Raw genomic sequence first — 21,013 nt, forward strand, 5'->3', positions numbered from 1 at the left:
TTTTGCCTTGTCTACATTATATAAATTATATTCAAATCATAACAGATGTGACCATTTTTAAAAATTAAGTTTTCATTCTGAAATAATTGTAGGCCCACATGCAACTATAGAAAATAATGTTGTGTTCCTAGTTTCCCACAAAGATAACCTTTGTGAAACTACAGCTCAATGTCACAACCCACATGTTGACAAGGGAATAGGATGCAGGACATTGCCTCAGCTCCAGGGTATCCTGCTGACCTAAGAACAGATCAACTCCATGGCTCCTTGTCAGTGGCTGGCAAGCACTAATCTTGACTCCTTTCATTTTTTTTCACTTCAAGAATCTTATGTAAGAGGAATCAAACCTTTAAGGTTTGGCTTTTTCTCACTACTCGGTGTACTTCTCTGAAGAGTCATCTAGATTGTAACATCACAATATTTTTTGTGGTATTCTGCTAGAGCGGAGGGGCTGTTGTCTAAGTTTTTTGCCTTGTGGATATCTCTCTGCTGGTTCTTTGGCTAGAAGGAAAACATGGCATTTTGGGCTTCATTTGTTGCTGTTTCAGGTAGTTGCCTCCTTCAGTTCCAAATGTGGGCTCTATAACACAAAAAGAAAATTTAGGAGCTTGCCACCATGTTATTTGTTGGGTCCCCAGGTATCCAGTTAGTCTGCCACCTTCTCACCATCTTTCTGAATCTTTGTATTTTTAATTTTTTATGCAATGTCTGGGAAGGAATAGGGGAAAGCACCTTTATTCCCTCTTCCTCTTGTAGAATAGACTTTCTATTCTAGAATAGAAGTCTTAGAATGTAGCCTTTTAAGTCTTCTTTCTTTTATTTAGCACAATGCATTTGAATTATTATTAGATGGGTTTTGACAAAGAATACAAGTGTGAAAACTCTACCAACTCACCATATGAGACAATTTCATAACCCCCAGACAATTCCCTTTTAAGTATCTGGTTTTTATTTTTTAAAAAATGAAAATCTGATTGTGTTCCCTGTGAAGCCAACTTCCAAGATGAGTCTGAAGGGTCCCTACAGCTTGGTATTCTTCTGGTATCTCACTCTGGTCTGCTGTCTCCATTTATTAACTAGCTTGAAGAGAGCACTTTGGGATTGCTACAGTCCAATCCAATCCACACTCAATAAACACTGGTTTTAAGAATGAGTGTGTAAAGGAAGCAATGACTCAGCATCACTTCTATCAAGACTAAGGGATGGAATCTAGCTAAACTGCTGCAGTTTGCCAAATTTCCTAGGTATAAATTTCTGGGTGACTGCTAGGAAATTGAATCTCTGTGTTCTCTGGTGGTTAAAAGTAGATCAGATTGGTCATATTGTTACAGGGCAAGGAGAGAGAGGCACCCCTGAAACCCCAAACCTGCCTGCTCTAAATAGGTTCTGCCATCCACCACATCAAGACAAAACAAATAAGACCTTTAATGGAAAGGAACTTTAATACAATGAGCGTGCAATACAGAAAAGACAAAGAATATAGTTTCTAAATTAAACACCCAAAGTTATCCATCTCCTCCTGGGTAAAAGTCTACCCATAAGGGATTGGCCCAAAGCAAGGCCTGAAAGGCCATCACAAGCCTAAAACACCTTCCAGTAGGGACCCATAAAAAAGGGTCAGAACCGGCCAGACTGTATCAGAGTGGTCCCTAGGAAAAGGGGAAGTTCCAGGTTCCCTGCCCCACCCAGAAGGAGGGTGGAGCTGAGCAGAGAGAAGAGAGAAGAAGAGAAGGAAACTGGATGGAGAACAAGAAGGAGACCTGAGGAAGCCACATGGAGCAGCAAGCATGTGATGAAGAAACCGTGCTTGTTTCCTGACCCTGGACTGGTTAAGTCAGATGTGGGTGAGATACCTGTAGGGAGGTGACTGTGGCAGTGTTTATATTGATTTTGACTTTGCTCTTTTCCTTCCAGATTTGTCTGGCCATTTCTGACCCTTTTCCATGGATCCTGGCCAGAAGTTTCTTTAGTCTTATGGCGGCCTTTCAGGCCTTGCTTTGGGTCAATCCCTTTTGGGTTGACTTTTGCCCACGAGGGGATGGGTAACTTCAGATGTTTGATTTAGAAGCTATATTCTTTGTGTTCCGTATTGTATATTTACTGCATTAAAGTCCCTTTTCATTAAAGTTTTATATGTTTTGTCTTGCCGCAGAAGATGGCAGAATCCACTTAGAGCAGGCAGGTTTTTGGGGCTTCAGGGGTGTCCCTCTCTTCCCCTGTCCTCTGACAGATTTGCTATAACACTTTCATCAGGTCTCCTGACTCTCCATCCTGCTTTCCTCCTCTTCAGTCTCCTTCCAGATTCCTCTCCTCTCTGCTCAACTCCACCCTCCTTTTGGGTGGGGCAGGGAACCTGGAACCTCCCCTTTTATTGAGACCATCCTGTTACAATGCAATAATTGTCCATTGGCTTCATCAAGATCTTGGAAGGTGGGGAAGATAAATTTTGCCGACTAAGCTTGCTCTCCACTGTCTGGTTTCTTCTAAACTCACCGGAGTCTTTCACTGCTGTGTGAAGATAGACCTGCTCCTGTGCCACCCTGCACTTAACCTTTGTGATACAACCTGGCATGTTGTCCTCCCAAGTAGATATTGTTGGGGTATCATTTAATAAGATTAAAATCTAAGGCCCCACCTCTTGCTTTGTAGGAAGTTTGGGGAGCTTAAATAGATAAAGGGGAGTTGATAAGGTTGCTATGAACCAGGCCTGGAGGACTGATCACCTAGACCCTGAATGTGAAAGCAGGAACAGAACATATTCTGTGACAGAACACATTCTGTGATGAAAGCTATGGCATCCAGCTTTCCTAGCACTAACTGGCCCAAACGGATTCCCCAGTCTTGAAAAGCCTGTGAAACAGACTTTCCATTTTCTGCCCATGAGAGGGCAGATCTTTCCAGTCTTGCCTCCTGCTTCACTTAGCAGTGTATTTCAATAAATCCCCTTTTCTTTCTCCACTCTGTCACCCAGCACCTCTGATCTCCCCACAACATACGAGTAGAATTTTCTGAGTAGAAAATTTAGAATGGAGGCATCATAAGACCAGAAACTGGAGTTGAGGGTAAAAATGATTGATACAGTTGTTAACCTAGTTATAGAATTGAAAAATCCTTAGGTGCTACTGCTTTAGTGATTATCTGGCTGCTATATAAAGTATCCCAAGGCACAGACCAGAGGTGGGGATATGGAGATTGAGTGCCATTGTGGAGAATCACGGATTCTTACAAATCAACTACCACACCTTGGAAGTAATTAATTTAACAATAGATAACAAGGGCAGGATGGGTTAAACCCCTCCCCAATGTAGCTCTCCTGCCTGCCTGTGGCCATGCAGGTGTTTCTGTTCACAAAACTTTTTCCTTTGTAAAGCAGTAGTGGCAGCTTTTTCTGCCCCCTGGTGTCTGTGTAAGCATTTATTTTTAAAAATAGATACACCTGTAACAGTGATAGCTCTAGAAAGGTGAAGTTCCACCCAAAGAAGGGTGGAGCTGAAAGTGGGGAAGCTAGGGGAAAGGAAGAAGACCAGATGGAGGTGCATGGGGCAGAAAGACAAGAAGAAGCAGCGCTTGCTTGTTAGACTTGTGTCAGAGACTTGGGGGACGTGGAAGGAGACACTTGACACAGATCAGGTAAGACAGCCATGAGGAGGCTGACAATGACAGTCTTTATCTTGTTCTTTTATTTTCCTCTTTTCCTTCCAGACTTCCGGTCCCTTCTGCTCTCTTCCTTCTGTAACAGATACAGGTTTCATGGACTCCACCCCCACCCCAGATACTAGCACTACAAGTCCCATAAATACCAAAGAGAAGCACGCTGGGAACTGAGGGTGGAGCTGAGCAGCCAGAATGGAATACAAACTGGATATGTGGGCTCCAGGGGTCTCGTGGTCATTTGGTTCTTGATGAGCTTTCAGTGTGCCATTGGAGTTTTCCAAGTCTGCAGAACTGGTAGGACGCTCTAGTTAACTTGTATCTCTCTCTTTCCCTGGATTGCTCCTTTTCCTTTACCCTTGTAAATAAACCCATTATTGAACCTGTTTATGTGTGTCTGCAGTACAATTGAATTTTAAATGCGTGGGTGAGGACTCAAAAGACTGGCAACACAGCTCACATTGGGTTGCCCTGTAACACTTCGGTTCCCCGCCAGGAGGTGCCTTAGACTTGTGGCAGGATTTCCCACCTAGTGGCCCAGCTTTGGCCAATGCTGTTTGGCCCAAAGGGGATGGATCGCTTCAGGCGCTTCATCTGGAAACTGTTTTCTCTTATTTCTCTCTTGCACACTAATTCTATTAAAGTTCTTTTCTGTTGAAGGCCTTACTGCACTAGAGTAAGTAGAGTTTTAATGTGGTGGATGGTAGAAACATTCAGAGCAGGCAGATTGAGTGCCCTAGGGTGTTCCCCACTTTGACCTGTAATAAACCTGCCTTTCCAATATAAGGAAACATCTCTGCTCTTGGGGAAAATCACCACGTGCTGCTGAAAGGGGAGCTCTGGTGTATTTTTTCTTAGAGATAACCCAAGGACCCCACTCACTGAATCTAACACCTCTCCAAAATGACATCAGATAAGAGCCACCTCACCCAACTCCTCCTACCTTCCCATTTGCCTGTTCACACCAGGCAGCCAGACTACATTTCTGTGGCTCCTGTTCCAGAGATTGGCAAGCTGCCATCTGACCTGAAAACGTTTTCTGTCTCCTGGCAGTGAGCAGCAGGGAGGATGCAGAGAGGTGGCTGCCCCAGCAAAGATGCTGTTGCTTTTCTCACTCACATGGGGAGTGAGTTCACTTACTGCCAAAGTTCTGAAGGCCTTTGTGTCCTCCTGTGGAGCTGGATCTTGAACACACTCTGCATTCCAATGCTCCAGTTTCCTGGAAAGCCCGTGCTTTCTTTTTCTGGCTGCACCTCATTTCTCTTTCAGCCCCAGACAGGATTATAATGGGTGTGACCTTTTTCCAAACCCAAAAGCTGGACAGTAAGTCACATTTTCCGTATGAATTTAAAAAAAATGTTTATTTTTAAAAGCAATTACTACTGCGATCACACTGTAAAATGTTCTGGAAGTGGCCCCCTTCTGCTCTAGCAGATGGAACAAATCCATCTGCGTGCACTTGAAACAGCTATGCAAAATCTGCTGACTAGGTGAAGATAGCCTCAACCTCCACTAACTACCTGGGAGCTGGATAAAGTCTATTTAAACAATGGGTACCCAGCTTCTGTATCTCCTTAGAGCATTCTTTAGAAGAGATTAATCTTGGCATTTGCCTTTCTCTGACATAGATGCATCAATATATCTTGAAGTCAAAATAGTTTAGAACCAGAAGCCCCCCTGTCAAGGATAACTACATTTTTAATGTTGACTCACTGCTCCTCCTATATAAACTAAATTTAAACTTGTGATAGTTGGAACTGTTCTCACAGAATAAAATCCATCCATTGGACCACTACCTGGGTTTGAACCCTCATGTTGACTATCTAATAAACTTTTTACCTAACTATCACTGACACTTTTATTACAGTTCATGTTGTATGTATGTATGTATTATTTTATGGAGGGTAATTGAGAAATTGAGGAAATGAAAGTAAAATCATATATCATTGCTTCGCCTAACATTTATTAGTATTTTCCTATGGATACAGATTTTTCTAAAAAAAAAAAAAACAACTGACTGCATTATTCATTCTTTGAATAAAAGCTTCAAACAGCATTATACCAGCCCAAATATTTGCTTAACTTTTGGCTCATTTTTTTTTAAGCTTTGGACATGTTTTCCTTTATTATCCATTACAAGTACTACAAAATAGATATTTGCTAATGTCTGGATCAAATTGACTGCCAAGTTTTCTTCTCATCTACATCCTTGTTTCTAAGAAGTAATACACTCAAACATTCATTATCCTAAAGCAAAACTTTATCCCGGGCCCTATGTACTCCCTCCAACTCTCTGCTTGGCTTCACTAACAAATGTCCTCTTAGAGTGCCACACATTTACCTTATCCACATAATCAACTTCAGTCTTCAACCCTATAGACCATTTCCTTTATCGTATTCTAATGGAAATTACTTTCACTTTGATCACCAAAAGACACATTTGTATATGAATATTTTTCTTAACAAATCTGGTATTTAAAAGTTAGCTTATTATGCTTCTGAGAATCAAAATACTTTCCCACCCCTCTCTGTGTGTTCCATACTTCCCATCCTCTGTCTCTCAACCTCAGAAGTTTCACTTTATTAGTGTCTGCTAGTTTTTATGAAAATCTCCTTTTCATTACAAATTGCCTTACTACACACAAATCCCCTGAACGCCTTCCATTTTGCTATAAATGGCATCACTTTATCTTTCCTCATGACTGTATAATATTCCATTTTAAATGGATATGACATGTCTTCTTGACTTAACCCTTTATCAGTAGACACATAGGTTGCTGAAAGCTTCAACAAACATTGTGTATTGGTTCATTTTTCTGTAATCCCCTCATTTGACTTTAGAAAACCTTTTAATAATATTATATTATTTGTATTTCTATACAGCCATATTATACCCTTCATACAGCTTGCAGGAAACTGGTATAGAGTTTCCTAGGCATAGTATATTTGTCAAAACTAAGAAATTAACAGTGACACAATACTATTAACTAAGCTATACATTTTATTTCGATTTCATTAATTTGAAAATGAATATTCCTTTTCTGTTTCAGAACCACATCCAAGACACCACATTGCATCCAATCCAACTCTCCAATCTGTGAAAGGCTTTCAAACTTGACTTATTTTTCATGACTATGACACTTTTGAAGAATATTGATCAGGTATTTTGCAAGGATGTACCTCAACTTGTGTTTACCTGATGTTTTTCTCTTTAGGTTTGGTTTATTGATTTGGGAGAATACTATCTAGGTAAAGTGCCCTTTTTCTTTTTTGTTTTTATTGAGGTCACACAATTTACAACACATGCATAGGTTTCAGATGTGCAGCTTTTCACTTTAGCAACTAACAAGCCATCAATTACCACCTACAAATGAACCTCCTCCATATATTCCCTTCTCTCCCCTCCCCCTTTGGTAACCATATTCTGTTGTTAGAATCCATAGTTTATGTTTTGTTTGTTTGCTTGTTTTCTTTATAGTCAACAAATGAGTAAAATCACTTAGTATTTGTCTTTCTCCTTCTTATTTCATTTAGTATTCTCCTCAAGGTCCAGCCATATTGTTACAAATGGTAAGGTATCTTTTTATGGCAAAGTAGTATTCCATTGTACGTATGTATCTCTTTTTAATTCATCCATCCATCCTGAGGCACTTTGTTTTCAAATCTTGGCTATTGTGAGTAGAAATGAACTAAAGAGTGCATATATTTTTTCATCTTAAGTGTCCTAGGTAAATCCCCAGAAGTGGGATTACTGTAATATGTTGTTCTGTTTTGTTGTTGTTGTTTTTTTAAGATTTATTTATTTATTCTAACAGAACTGGGGTACAGGTCAGAGATGTGGAGGGTGAGAGGACTCACCAGAGTCAGAGTGGGGAACAGAACAGACAGATCTATGAAGTACACTGCTGTGGGGAGCAGCAGGTGGGTCAGGAGAGGTCTGCCACACCATGTGGTCACCTCCAGGGCAGGTGGGAATCAAACTCATGCGGAAGTGGCTTTAGCTTCTTAGTGCTTTGCTTTTAACCCACTGCGCCACCAGGGAGGGCCATGTTGTTCTGTTTTTAATTTTTTGAGTGACCTCCCTACTGCTTTCCGTGTGTTTATATCAATATACATTCTGACAGAGTTGACAAATACTTGTTATTGTAGCTTATCGGTAGGTATTTTTGTATTTGTTAATGTATTCACATAATTTTGTTTAACAAAAATAGAAATCTTACCATGTCACGGGTCCATCTACCATGGAGATGGAAAATAACCTATCAGTAATGACAGTGGCCCAATCCAGATAAGACCACAGAATCCCTCTCAACATAGCCCTGTGGGAAACCTACTTTAGAAGGTTTGCATATTGGAAAAAACCCTTTTTCCCCCTCCAACATTATTTTTAAAGGCTGCAAATAGCTTATAGAATTATTATATCCTTAAAATTGCATCCTAATTCTTTGTTTGGGTAGCCATACTGTTTAGTTTTATTTTGTTTTTGCTTTTACTTTATCCATTAAAAAATTCCTAGTACTATTATTATTGGATCAAAACGAATAAATATTTTCGAGGCTACTGATGTATATTTTCATATTGGTCTCAGAATATTTTCATGGATCTATATTACAAACAGCATAAGAATGCTTTCCTATAACTTTATTAAAACTGACTATTCAATGTTACAATGTAAAAAACAAATAGAAAAGTGTCATCTGACAACCGAGGCACTTTATTTGTACTTCCTATATTAATCTAGTCAAATGGTACTCTTTTTCTTTCTGATGAATTTTAGTATTATTTAGACAAATTGTTAAAGTCCCATAGGAATTGTTATTACAATTATGACTGCATGATAGGGGAGGAGGATTTACTAGGTTTACTATATTCATCCTTTTTATTCCGTCCCATGGTCTTTCATTTGTTCATATTTTTTTATGTCCTTTTGAGAATAACCTTGCTATTTTCTGAGTTTTCTGTGTCCTGGATTCATTAGTCAAGTTTTAACTGTCTTACTGAAACAAAAATGTGAGTAAAAAATTGTTCTAACAGAATATTTTCTTAGCTATTTAGTTTGTACTGGTGATAAGAAGGAAAATGATAAAAATTATTGTCCAAGGAAAGGAGATTTGCATAAAGAAAAGCAATTTAAGAAAAGTCATTGTGGCAGAGCAGATTTCTGAGGGCCGGGAGACCTGGGCTTCTGCTGCTAGGTCCCCCACTCATAAGCCTGGAATTTACACCTGTGGACCTGGTAGCTTCCATGTGAGATGGACACAGAACCCTAAAGAAATGTTAAGCTTGTGTGGGTGAAGGATCCAGGATAATACTTGGCACATTTAAGTGTAAATAATCTATCAAATTAGTAAACAAATACACATACACATGTCACAAACCCTAGAAAAAGATTAATAAAACTGACAAAGTGACTAAACAAAAATCTTAATTTCAAAGAAATTGCTTTGGCAACATTCTCTGACCACAATGAGATAATGTCAAAAATTTAAACAAAAATATCCAACTGCTTACAAATTGTATAGTAACACCTCACTTAAACTTTCTTTGTAATAAGCATACCATATAATTTGAAGCATATAACTCAGTAGTTTTTAGAATATTCACAGAACTATGCAACTGTTACCACAAACAATTTTAGAACATTTTCATCCTCCCTAAAAGATACCCTGACTATATTAATAGTCATTCCCCTTTTCTATCAATACTCACCTCCAGCTCCATGCAACCACAAATCTCTATGGATTCCATAGAAGTGTAATCATACAATTTGTTTTGCTTTGTGACTGGCTTCTTTAGCTTAGTGTAATGTTTTCAGATTTCATCTAAGTTATAGAATGTGTTGAGTATGGAACACTCCAGCATATCCCAGAGACACACTGAGGGACAAGTCATGGAGCAGGTTTGCAAGGTAAGATTCTGCTGTTCAGTGAGCAGCCCTCTTGCTATTTATTATCAGTAATAAACAAGAGTGACTGATTATGTGATAGTGAGCATGAGGAGCAAGGTCCAAGGGACACAAAGGGTAATCAGTTTTTTGGGGGAGCTGGAAGGAATATGTGGGCCACATCTACAGAGAGGACTTCCTAGGCATGTCCAGGCATGTATTCTGAGCTACTCCCAGACCATTTCAGACCATGGTCACAGAATCATTGCTACCTAGGCATCCCCAGCTGCTCATACTGTGGGCCATTGTCTGAAGGCAATCATGCCAAGTACCTTTTCCAAATCCTGTACACACACACACGATGGGTGCACAGAGAGACCATATACGCACAGGTGCAGAGAGAGGCCACATAGAGTGCATAGAAAGGCCACAGACTGCATCCTTCTTATTGACAAATCCCACTGAACAAATATACAGCATGTTGTGTATCCATTCATGAGATGATAAATATTTAGGTTTTTAGTTTTTGGATAAGGCCTCTAAAAACACTTGTAGACAATTGTGTGAACATTTATTTCAGCTGGTTCATCGGTAACTATATTTGATCTTTCAATAACTGTCAGAGTGTTTTCCAAAATAAATGGACCATTTTATATTCCTCTGTCAAGGAGGGCTCATTTTTCCACATTTTGGCCAACATCTGTTATTATCTCTTTTCTTTATTTTAGCCACCACAGTGGGTGGAGAATGGTAGCTCATTGTGGTTTTGATTCCTTTGTCCTAAATGGTATAGTAATGTTGAATGCCTTTTCATATTTGTATGTGTGTGTGTATATATATATATATATATATATATATATATATATATATACATATATATGTGTGTGTATTTCAGATACAAGTTCTTTATCAGCTAATAAGTTGCAAATATTTTCTCCCATCTTATGGGTTATCATTTCACTTCTTCACAATGCCTTTTGAACTATAACACATACACTTGCTTACACATTTTCAGATCAAATGGAAATTTAAACATGGATTTATTAGGCAGCCAATAAGATTTATTTATTGTTATTTTTGAGGGACCACAATGTACCTTCAACCACTTTATGCACAGTGTCTGGCCTGGGAATCTCAATGCGTTGCTCCCATAATATTGCTTGGTGGTTGTCATTAGCATCCAGGGCAATTTCCTTTGGTGAAGTGAAGGAATACTTGGCCGCAACTCCATATATACTGGGACAATAGAGAGAGAGAAATCAAAAACGGCCCTCTCTGGTGGCGCAGCGGGTTAAAGCACAGCACTGAGAATCTAAAGCCACTTCTGCATGAGTTCGATCCCCGCCTGCCCCGGAGGTGCCGACATGGCGTGGCAGACCTCTCCTGACCCGCCCTGCTCCCCTCAGCAGTGTACTTTGTCGATCTGCCTGTTCTGTTCCCCACTCTGTCTCTGGTGAAGTCTCTCACCACCTCCTGAACCTCTGGCCTGCACCCCATTTCTGTATGCACAAATAAATCTTAAAAAAAAAAAGCAGATAACAAGTCTGTGTTCAGAAGAGACATGCCATTTTCCTTTAAGTGGAAAGGTGAGGGACATCAAGGGAACAGAGATACCAGAGCATAAATTGCCAAGATCTGTGCTGGCCACATGTCACACTCCACATATTTACGGTTTATGAATCACTCAGGGCCATACAGGAATCTGAATAACTAAGCAGAACCTTTTTTCTTTCCCCAACATTTTTTATAGAATAATAAACCTTAAAAATAGATTGCATTATCATTTTTTTCATCTTCTTTTAGGTATTCTGCATATAATCATGTCAAATTTACAAATGATGGTTCCCTTTGGTTCTTCTCTGGAACTGATAGGTGGAAGGTATTTCACTGAGCACTTCAAAGTTGCCTTTCCACAAGGAGAACTGTGAGGTGTTCATGGTGGGCCCCATGGTTTCCAGTGCCTACCCGACCCTGGCTTTCAAGGGTGGAATCACCCAGAACATGACTATGCAGAATTATGGGTGGGTAGTGATTTTCTTTTTATATCAGATAAGAGCAAAAGCTTGTTACAAAAAAGATTGTTCTCCTGACTTAAAAAAAAAAAAGCAATTAAGTAACACTGGCATATTTTTTTTATTGATTCCTTAGAAAGCTTTCTCTTCTAAGCTTATGCATTTTTATCTTTGAGTTTCCATGCATTCACCTTTCAGTTTTCCTGAGGGCAAAACTAATGCCGAATTTTATTTCTGTGCATGGTTATCTTTAACATTCTCCAAAAGTGTTTGTCAGCTGCCAAGAAAGAAATTACTTAATCCTCTGCTTATTCTGCTGTCCTGCTATCTAGCAGAAGGTATATTTTTCACTAATGTCAGGGTAGATGGAAGCTGTGGGGCTCTCTCTATCTTCCCCTAGACCATTTAAGGCATCAGGCACCAGAACAGTCAAAAAGATGGTCTCTCTTTTCTCTGTGAGTCTGTTGTGCTTTCCCTACACTTTCTTGCTTTCTTAGGACATTGGGACAAGGCTGATAGCAGGAAACTGGCTGTGCTAAGGAACTGTGGTTCATGTTATTGATGTGACCTTGGACAAGGTTACTTTGGATGTAGTTGATAACTTCAGTCAAAATGGATACTTGTTGGAAAGCAATTTCGGAGAAACTTGGAAGCACGGGTTTCTTTATTGTCCTCTCTTTGATCTTGCCACATTTCCTTCTAAGCACATTGTCATTGCTTTGTCCAAGCTGATCACCCAGCCTGGGACTTATGCCTTTGTCCCCACTCCAGACTCCTAGGAGAGGCCTAATGACTCAACTCTCTTTGTGTGGGAAGAGAAGGTACAAAATCTGAGTGAACAGAATTAACTTTAGCTGACTAGTGATGGGCAGGGAGAGAAAATACATCTCTGCCTTATAGAGATACTAGAGCCAGGTACTTAACCTGTTTGGTAAAGAAGTCTGACAGGAACATGGGTCAAATGTCAAGAACACACACCTGTTTTTGAGCTCAGGGAAAGTTTCAGGGAAAGTCACACCATTGTTTGTTGAATATATCAAGAATAGAAGTTCCAAGGGGGGTAGAAAGCATCACTTAGCCAGAGCATAATGATGCTGAGAGGTAGTTTCATTATGTCTGATTTCAGATGAAAATTAATTCAAAGATGAACTGCAATTTGCATATCTTTGATCACCAGTTGGTAACTGGCAGAAGTAAGACTAGCATTCTTCTCTGTCTGACATTAAGGACCACATTTTAACCCCTAAGTAACACTATTGCTCTTAACAGAAACATCCCTTTCTCCAAATTTTACCAGCTACTTCCATATCTGGGGTCTCAAACCAAAGAAGCTGTTGGACTCAATGATGCATGCTGAAAAATGACTGACTCTAACTTCAGTATGTTACATTCCATGGTACAAATCTGGAAGTCACCATAGAGCAGAGAAGTTGGTTTTTTCTTTCGTAAGGGACTAAACTAGAATTCAAAAGATATTAAAGTGACTTGATAGTGGAGCGCAGCTCTCTCAGGCATCAAAACAGGAGTCATAGTACGGAAGTCACTTAGCGGGCTGGTGGTTTGCAGCTCCTGCCTTCATTTCTTTGATAGAGAGTCCTTTCCTGAGCTTGAGCTGAACATTTCAGACTGCCTCTGGGAGACATGTGATCTGATGAGTGGAGAAATAGTAGAATAAGCTGCATTTGATATGAGTTAAAATGCCATCCATCCTCCTATTAATGTTTATTTGTGATTGTATTGGATTGTCAGATTTCTTGATCAATTACTTGGAAGTTTACACTTCAGTGCTGCCATAGAGACTGCTCAGTCCTAGCTTATAAATAACAGCAAGCTCCATTTCTTGCCATGTACTGCCTTCGACACCAGCCAGGTCCTCAGGCAGGGAAATTATTAGACACTCGATAAATATTTGTTGAATCTTGCATAAATTTACCTTCTGAAACCTGCTCAGAGATACTGAATGAGTAGAGGGAAGTAAGAAAAAGTTCCCTTCAATTCCCCTAAGAGACTGATTGGGTTATTATATTAGAAATAAACATGCAAATTAGTGTATGCTCAGATTTTAATGGAGTTTCATTCATTAACCCAAATAAAATTTAATGTACTTCATGGTTCTTTTCTTTGGATAAGGTTTTTAGGGAATTTAAGCTAAAGTATATATCAAGCTCAAGCTCAAACACCTCCAAAGTGACCTAAGATCAACTTGAACAATGAGGTCTTGACCCTCACAGTTTGCATGTAAGAAATGCTGAATCAGCCCATCTATATTGTCATAAAGGAAACCATTCTTACAGAAATTTGAAAGAACGAGGTCATTCTTACTACAGATAGTGAAGGAAGTATTTATGCAGATGATGGGCATTTATTCAATTTTTTTTTTAAAGGAAATATTTCTGGGCACAACCCCAGCTAACCAACCACTGATACGGGAATAAGCAAGATAAAGCTCTTGCCTCCAAGGAGTTCACACTATGGAGAAGCAGACAAGGCAGCCAGCGGTTGGGTCTTATTTAAAGTTGTCTTGTGTGATGTGTAGGGGCCACATAATGGGGACAGAGGGGGCAAACCAACTCACTCAGCTAGACCTCTCACATAGGGGAAGCTTATTGGAGGAAATCTTTGGAACCAAATCTTAAAAAGATTCAGTGAGACAAAGGTAGTGAAGGAAAAGCATGAGAGAACTCTGGGAAGAAAAAAAGGTTTGGTTTGCAATAGTGAGGGAACATAGAGATAGGCAATGTCATCTGCAAGGTGGATCACAAAGGCTGTGGAGACTTGATTACACAAACCATCAATAACTAGATGCTGGAGGCAGGGAGTCCCAATAAGATGGAACCTGTTGTGAGTGAAAAGCAATGAGGTGTTATTTGGCATTGACAGAGGAAAGAATGAGCCAGATGGAGAGAACTCTGGATATTTTGGCTGTCAATAAGTCTGAGCTAGGGATTTTCAACGTGTTCATGGTATAGAAGTAGGCTATGGTCATTGAAAGGGGTGGTGACTGATACTATAGGATAGGGCTCTGAAGGGGTTGAGATTTTTCCTACTTATGAACTCATGATTCACTTGCCACAGGTGCATGGATGTGAGGAGAAACCATGGAAATCCTGACTTCATTAACCAAATGACGTCATTACTCACAGCAATAGCAGGATCTAGAATGTCAGCCTATCAGTACCCTTAACTCCAAGGCCCACAGAAGTCACACAGATTCGTCTAGATAGACATGGCCTCCTCACCCGAGTAGGCTGCACACAGGAAAGGAACACGGGGCATGGAGAGCCACCCTCTGATAGCAGCCTGCTTTGGTTAGGAGGAGAGGCACAATATCTTTCCTCAAGCTTACTTGCTGCAAACACAACCACAAAAAGAGCCTGGTGTCAGTTAAAAAAAAAAAAAAAGATAAAGAAGATTAAGGCTTTAGCAAGATGTATAGGACAAGTGTCTCACCTTGATGGAAAGGATGTTTAGGGTCAAAGGCTGTGGGACCTTGAGTCCAAAATGAACAATTTGGATTTGGTCCTTCAGGCAAAGGGAAACCTCTCATATTTTTTGCGAGTAAAAAGGAATTATGTAATTGGGGAGTTTAATCTGGAAATGGATGTGAACTTGGGGAAGATGAAATCTATCCCTACATTCCTGACACTCCTTCACAGAGAGGTAAAGTCTTTCTCTTTTCCTTTTTCCATCCCTTTCAAAGGCTCTCTTACTGATTTGGTGTAACACCTAGACTTGGAGACTGAATACTTCTATTTTCTCAGTCTTGGATCTCTGTCTGGGAGCTCTCAGCCACATAAGAAGAGACGGCACTGGGATTACCATGCTTGCTGGAAAGGTCACATCCAAGCACTCCAGATTCCAGTCAGCCCTACCACTGTGCCAGTGACACCCAAGTGATCAAAGCCAACATTAAATGCAGCAGAAGAATCACCAAGCTGATCCCTGCTCAAACACACAAAGGATTTTTAAGATATAGAATGGTTTTGTTTGAAATCACTACCACTGAGTTTTACAGTAGTTGTTGCATTAAGGAACTCAGCAAAAAGCCTATCCCAAACCAGGGAGGAGAAAGCAGGAAGACTTGCTTTACAAAATCATGTGGAAAACCAAGACCTTAAAAAGATGACTCCCACTCTGGGACCTGGAAAGATTACCTGAGATTGCTATTCACTTGTGAAGATCATGTTCCCATGGCAGCTCTGAGCACTGTATCCTGCGTCTTGGTCTTAGAGTAGCCTTCTGCTTAAGTGACATTTGGGTTCATCCACAGGAGGGTTCCCACAGCCTGGCACTAACTTTCCATCCAGGGTAGGTTCCACAGTCCCCAGTGCTGGATATCCCCTGCTCCTCTCATACATTCCAGCTTGCATCTTCTGCTACAGGTTTTCTTCATGCTGAAGTCCTGATGTGGCCTCTGCACAACCACCTCTATATGGATGAATCCAGATGCATACTATGTATCCTGCTTCCTCAGTCATTAGCTGCATTGTGGAGGGGTTGGGGATGAATGTGCTGGAGCGAAATTCCTGCTGTGCTAAGGAAAATGGGACAACTGCAACCCACGCCCACTGGTGCTGGGCCACAACTGTGTCCGTTTGGAGGTTTTAGGTCACAGTCTGAGTTGAAGTCAAATCTGGGAGGGGGCAGATAATTACTATGCATAGTTACTATGAAAGACCCAACTCGAATGCTACCTGTCCACACGGGCATGGCCATCTTAGCAGGCTGTATGGCAGGGTGGAAGAGCTTGAGGCTGGAAGAATGGCTCTAAGTTGAACTCCAGCTCTGATTCTTTCTGTGTAAACTTGGGTAACTGACTTAACCTCTCTGCACCCTCAGTTTCTTCATAAACAAAATAGATTTTTTAAATACAGTTTTTGAGTGGATTAAGTTATATTTATAAAATTTATATTATAAGTTTTGGCAAGTGAAGTCGTATATAATGAAAAGTCATTAACTCTTAGAGTTAGCTGTTAGATATTATCACCTCTCTCTCTCTCTCTCTCTCTCTCTCACACACACACACACACACACACACATACTTACTTCAGCATTTTCTTCTCTTACTTTGTGATTCTGATTCTAAAACCTATACCTAGTTTCTGGGTGACTGCCCCCTCCAAGATTTGACTTCAACTCAGAATGTGGCCTAAAGCCTCTAAATGGACACAGTTGTGGCCCAGCACCAGTGGGCGTGGGTTGCTGAGTTGCCCAGAGTTGCCCCCATTCCTCCAGCATTTTCCTTAGCACAGCAGGAATCTGGTTCCAGCACATTCATCCCTACCCCTTCCACAATGCAGCTAATGACTGGTGAAGCAGGATACAAAAATCTAGTCTCTCTGCTCCATGCAGCAAATTTTTTAGACATAATTTTATTTTTTATTAACTTTTTAATTTTCCTACATTGTAAGAAAAAATGTGATTTTTTGTACAGTATTTTGTACATTTTTGTACAGTATTTAATTTCTTCCTTTAGTTGTAGACCCCATAAATCTCCAATCCCCATACCACCTGTGAACCATCACCATGGTCCCTTGTGCTTTTCCCTCCTGTTTGATCCCTTTCCTTTCCCTCCCCTGCTTTATGCCTCAGATCTACAGTTTGCCTGTAAGATTTGTCTTTTTTTTTTTACACTTTGTTCGACTTCCCTATATTCCTCCTATAAGTGATACCATCCATTATTTTTAGTTTTCCTTCCAACTTATTTCACTGAGCATAATCCTTCCAGGTCATCCATGTTGCTGTGAATGGCATGAGTCTATCTTTTTTGATTGCTGAGTAGTATTCCGTCTTATTGATCAGTTATCTGTTTTAGGCCTTTATGTTGTTTCCATACCTTAGCTATTGTAAATAGTGCTCATGCAGCAATTCTTGATCTGGAATCTCCATGGGAAGACTGAGTTTCCACCATCTCAGGCAACATCTCCTGTTTATCTTTCTTTCCTCAATACCCTTATATTAGGACTACCCCCTAATAAATCCAGTGTACTGAATCCCAGACTTGGGTTCTGGCAGCTGCTTTGGAATTTGGCCCAGGATCAAATCCTATCTATCAAGCTCAACAGGGCAACTCCTGCTCTAAGCACAGGCCCACAAATCTCTGTCATGGAAAGGGAACTGGCTCCTGCTGGGACAGGAGATGAGTTTAGCTAATACTCAAATCATGAAGCACTTCAAACCCCTCCATCTTACTATCCCACACCATATTTGAACCTGGTCCAGGGCCCATTCTTTCCTGTGAAGACTCTGCTCTGTTCTTGACTTATCTAGTTATCTGCCCTTTCATTTCACCCTGAACTTCTGTGGTAGAAGAGGGTTGAGGAAAGGGGGATAAGGGTGGGATCTGCAGCTGGCTGTTTTCTGCATCCCCAGCATTCTACATGGGCCTGCACACATGTAGGCATTCAGGAAGTATTTGAGGAAATGCCTTTATTGAGAACAGAAAACTGTTCTATCTAGGATCTTCAAGTATGGCATACAACAAATGGCCCAAGTGAAGGGGTCCAGGGAGAAGTGGGTCTAGAAAGATGGAAGATCAATAGAGAAGCAACTGTCCAAGACTGGTGGCAATGTGTGGCAGAAATAATGGTGGCAGACACCCTCTGTAAAGTCTCACTTCCTACAACCTTCTTTGGTGTATATAATTCTCTATGTACGAGTTCACTGGAGCTCAGAAAAATTAAATGATGTGAAATGTGGAGAAGCTCAAAATTGCATGATGTAAAAAGTGTGAGGAAGTTTCAGGGTCAGATCTCAAGTCCCTTTCTAATTGTTCTCCTTCTACTACCAATGGTCTTAAATAAAAGTGTGAAATTCCTTATCCAAGCATCTGATTACTTAACAATGCTTGAGCTGGACAGAACTGAGTGGTAGTGGTGTTGGAGGCAGATCTCCTTGGTAGCTGTATGGGTGGTGGGGTGGGGAGACAAAGGGTTTGGGAAGGAATCTACTGTTTTTTCAGGGGCATCACAGTGTGGCTCTGAGGAGCCAGCAAGAGAGGCAGGGCCGATCCAGAGGCTTGTTCATCAGAAACACCAGGCTGGATGCCCAGTCTACTCAGACCTTGTGGCCCTGGGCATTTAGAGTCCTTAGCATGGAGCTGTGTGAGCCTCACTGGGCTCTGCTTCTCATAGTGATGTGAAGATTTCCTCCAACCCCCAGTTTCTTATTCTCTCAGTAAAAAGCCTGAAGTTTCCCATCTTTCTTTACTCCTCTCATTCTGTAAATCCTGGGCTGACAACTAAGTCCTTCTACCCAGCCAAGGCAAAAGAAAGCCTGACTTTCTCAGTCCTGAAAAGAGCTGACAGACCGTTCTCTGGGCTCCCCTCTAGGCAGGGAGCATTGACAAGAGCTGGAAGAGCGAGACTTTGGCATAGGCGCCTTCTCGGTCGTTCCACAAAAGACCTCTTCTCTTTCCCAGGCATGATGACAAATACTGTTATTCCCCCTGGCTTTAAGGGCCAAGGGGTGCAGACAAGGTTCCCATGCGGTCTTAGAAAAATTGCAAGCAAAAGGAAAAAGAAAAAAAAAAGCATGGGCTTTTGACTGTGCATCTTGACTTGATGCCAGATGGCCTCTGGGTTCAAAATTACATCACTATTGACTATCTGTGTAATTTCTCGGCTTGACCATCTTGGAAGAATAGCTACCTTGGCAACAGATTATTGTCAGTTCCTTAACAATTTGAGCTGAGGAGAAATTTCCTTCATGCTGAAACCAGTAAGTAGCCTGAAAGCTCGATCTGGCCGCCTCCCCATCCCAAGTCTCCAAGTGGATTGTACATTATTGACAAATGGAGCTGGGGTTGACAGCCAAGTTTGTTAAGCACAGGGCAGGCCAGTGGTGTTGGGATTTTCAGAGTCATCTGCCTGTCCAACACCAGACAGGAATGAGCTTATTTAATGTCCCTACCCATTAAAGACTGCTCACTGCTGTAGGCAGATCTGATATGACCATTTGCACTGGCCTTATGTGAAATCAACACTGGGTGCTGCTGAGCTCACTGGGGGTTCTGTTCCCTGACACTCCCCTGCTTTTAGCTGCATCTATCTCTTGCTAATTGGATTCTGGGAATTGCCCTCTGTGGTTCAGATGACTTTAAAAAGCAGGTTGGATGACTCGGGAAGTATCTAAAAAGAACTCCTAAGAGATTCACTACAAAATAGCCAGTAGAGAAAGAGGCTGTGCGGTCTTTCATGTGGAGCTGCAGAAATGGCAGGGGCATTGAAGGTGAGGAAATGGAGCTCAGATCCTCGAACAAACTTGCCCAAAGCAACACAACTGCTAATAGGAAGATTAGGATTTGAACCTAAGTCTGTGCTTCACTGCCCCTGCAGGAGGTGGAAAGTGAGATTTGGAAGTGGAAAGTGGGCTTCATCACTCAGAACTAGTAGAGGCCGGAGTAGAGGCCTTTTCAAAAACCCAGCTCTGAATATGTATCAAGTATCTCCAGGCATGTGATCACAAATGCTGTTGAATGAATGAATGATGATGTGTGGCCACGTATTGAGGGTCTGAGGCCCTTTCACTGCATCTAAGCTCAGAGGTATGGAGCCCCCTACTTCTTTCACCTGATTTTTGATGTTGGATTTTAGGAAGGAAAAACTCCCATTTTAATAGACCTACTGTAAGCCTCCCAAATGCTTCCGACGGGTAGCAGAAATCCTGCCCAGACTAGATCCTCTGTCATCTATCTTTGTTCTAAGAAATTAGCTCATGTCATTGTGGAGCCAAAATCTGCAGGGTAAGCAGACAGACATACTGGAGGTTCAGCCCACATATCCTAATCAGGCATGTGAAATCAACACTGGGTGCTGCTGAGCTCACTGGGGGTTCTGTTCCCTGACACTCCCCTGCTTTTAGCTGCATCTATCTCTATGTAAAAATACTATGTAGACTAGACCGCTTAAGCAATAAACCTATTTCTCACAGTTTTGGGGGCTGGGGCATTTAAAAACAAGATCCATTGTTTGTTGAGGATGTAGGCATGTAAACCTCTGCCTTCTCTTTGTATCTTCATAAGGCCTAGAGGGTAAGTTGTACTTTTCCCTTCTGAATAAAAACACTAATCCCATCATAAAGACTCCACCCTCTTGCTTCTACATAAACCTAATTACCTTGCAAAGATTTCTCCTAATTCTAATCCATTGGGTTATTGTTCATCAATTACATTAGTTGATTTCACACTAATACTTACAATTCTAATCCCACACCACCACTTCATTATAAATTTCCTCTTTCAAAAAATATTTATTTGTGCATACAATAGCTGGGGTGCAGGCCAGAGGTGCAAAGGATGAGAGGATTCACCAGAGACAGAGTGGAGAGCAGAATAGGTCGACTGACTGAAATACACTGCTGAGGGGAGCTGTGGGTGAAGCAGAAGAGGTCTGCCAGGCCAGGTGGATCAGCTCCCTGGCTGGGGATTGAACTCATGCTGAGTGGTTGCCTTCAGAGTGCTGAGACT

Source organism: Condylura cristata, unplaced genomic scaffold, assembly GCF_000260355.1.
Source record: "Condylura cristata isolate star-nosed mole 26May11 unplaced genomic scaffold, ConCri1.0 scaffold00005, whole genome shotgun sequence".
NCBI lineage: Eukaryota > Metazoa > Chordata > Mammalia > Eulipotyphla > Talpidae > Condylura > Condylura cristata.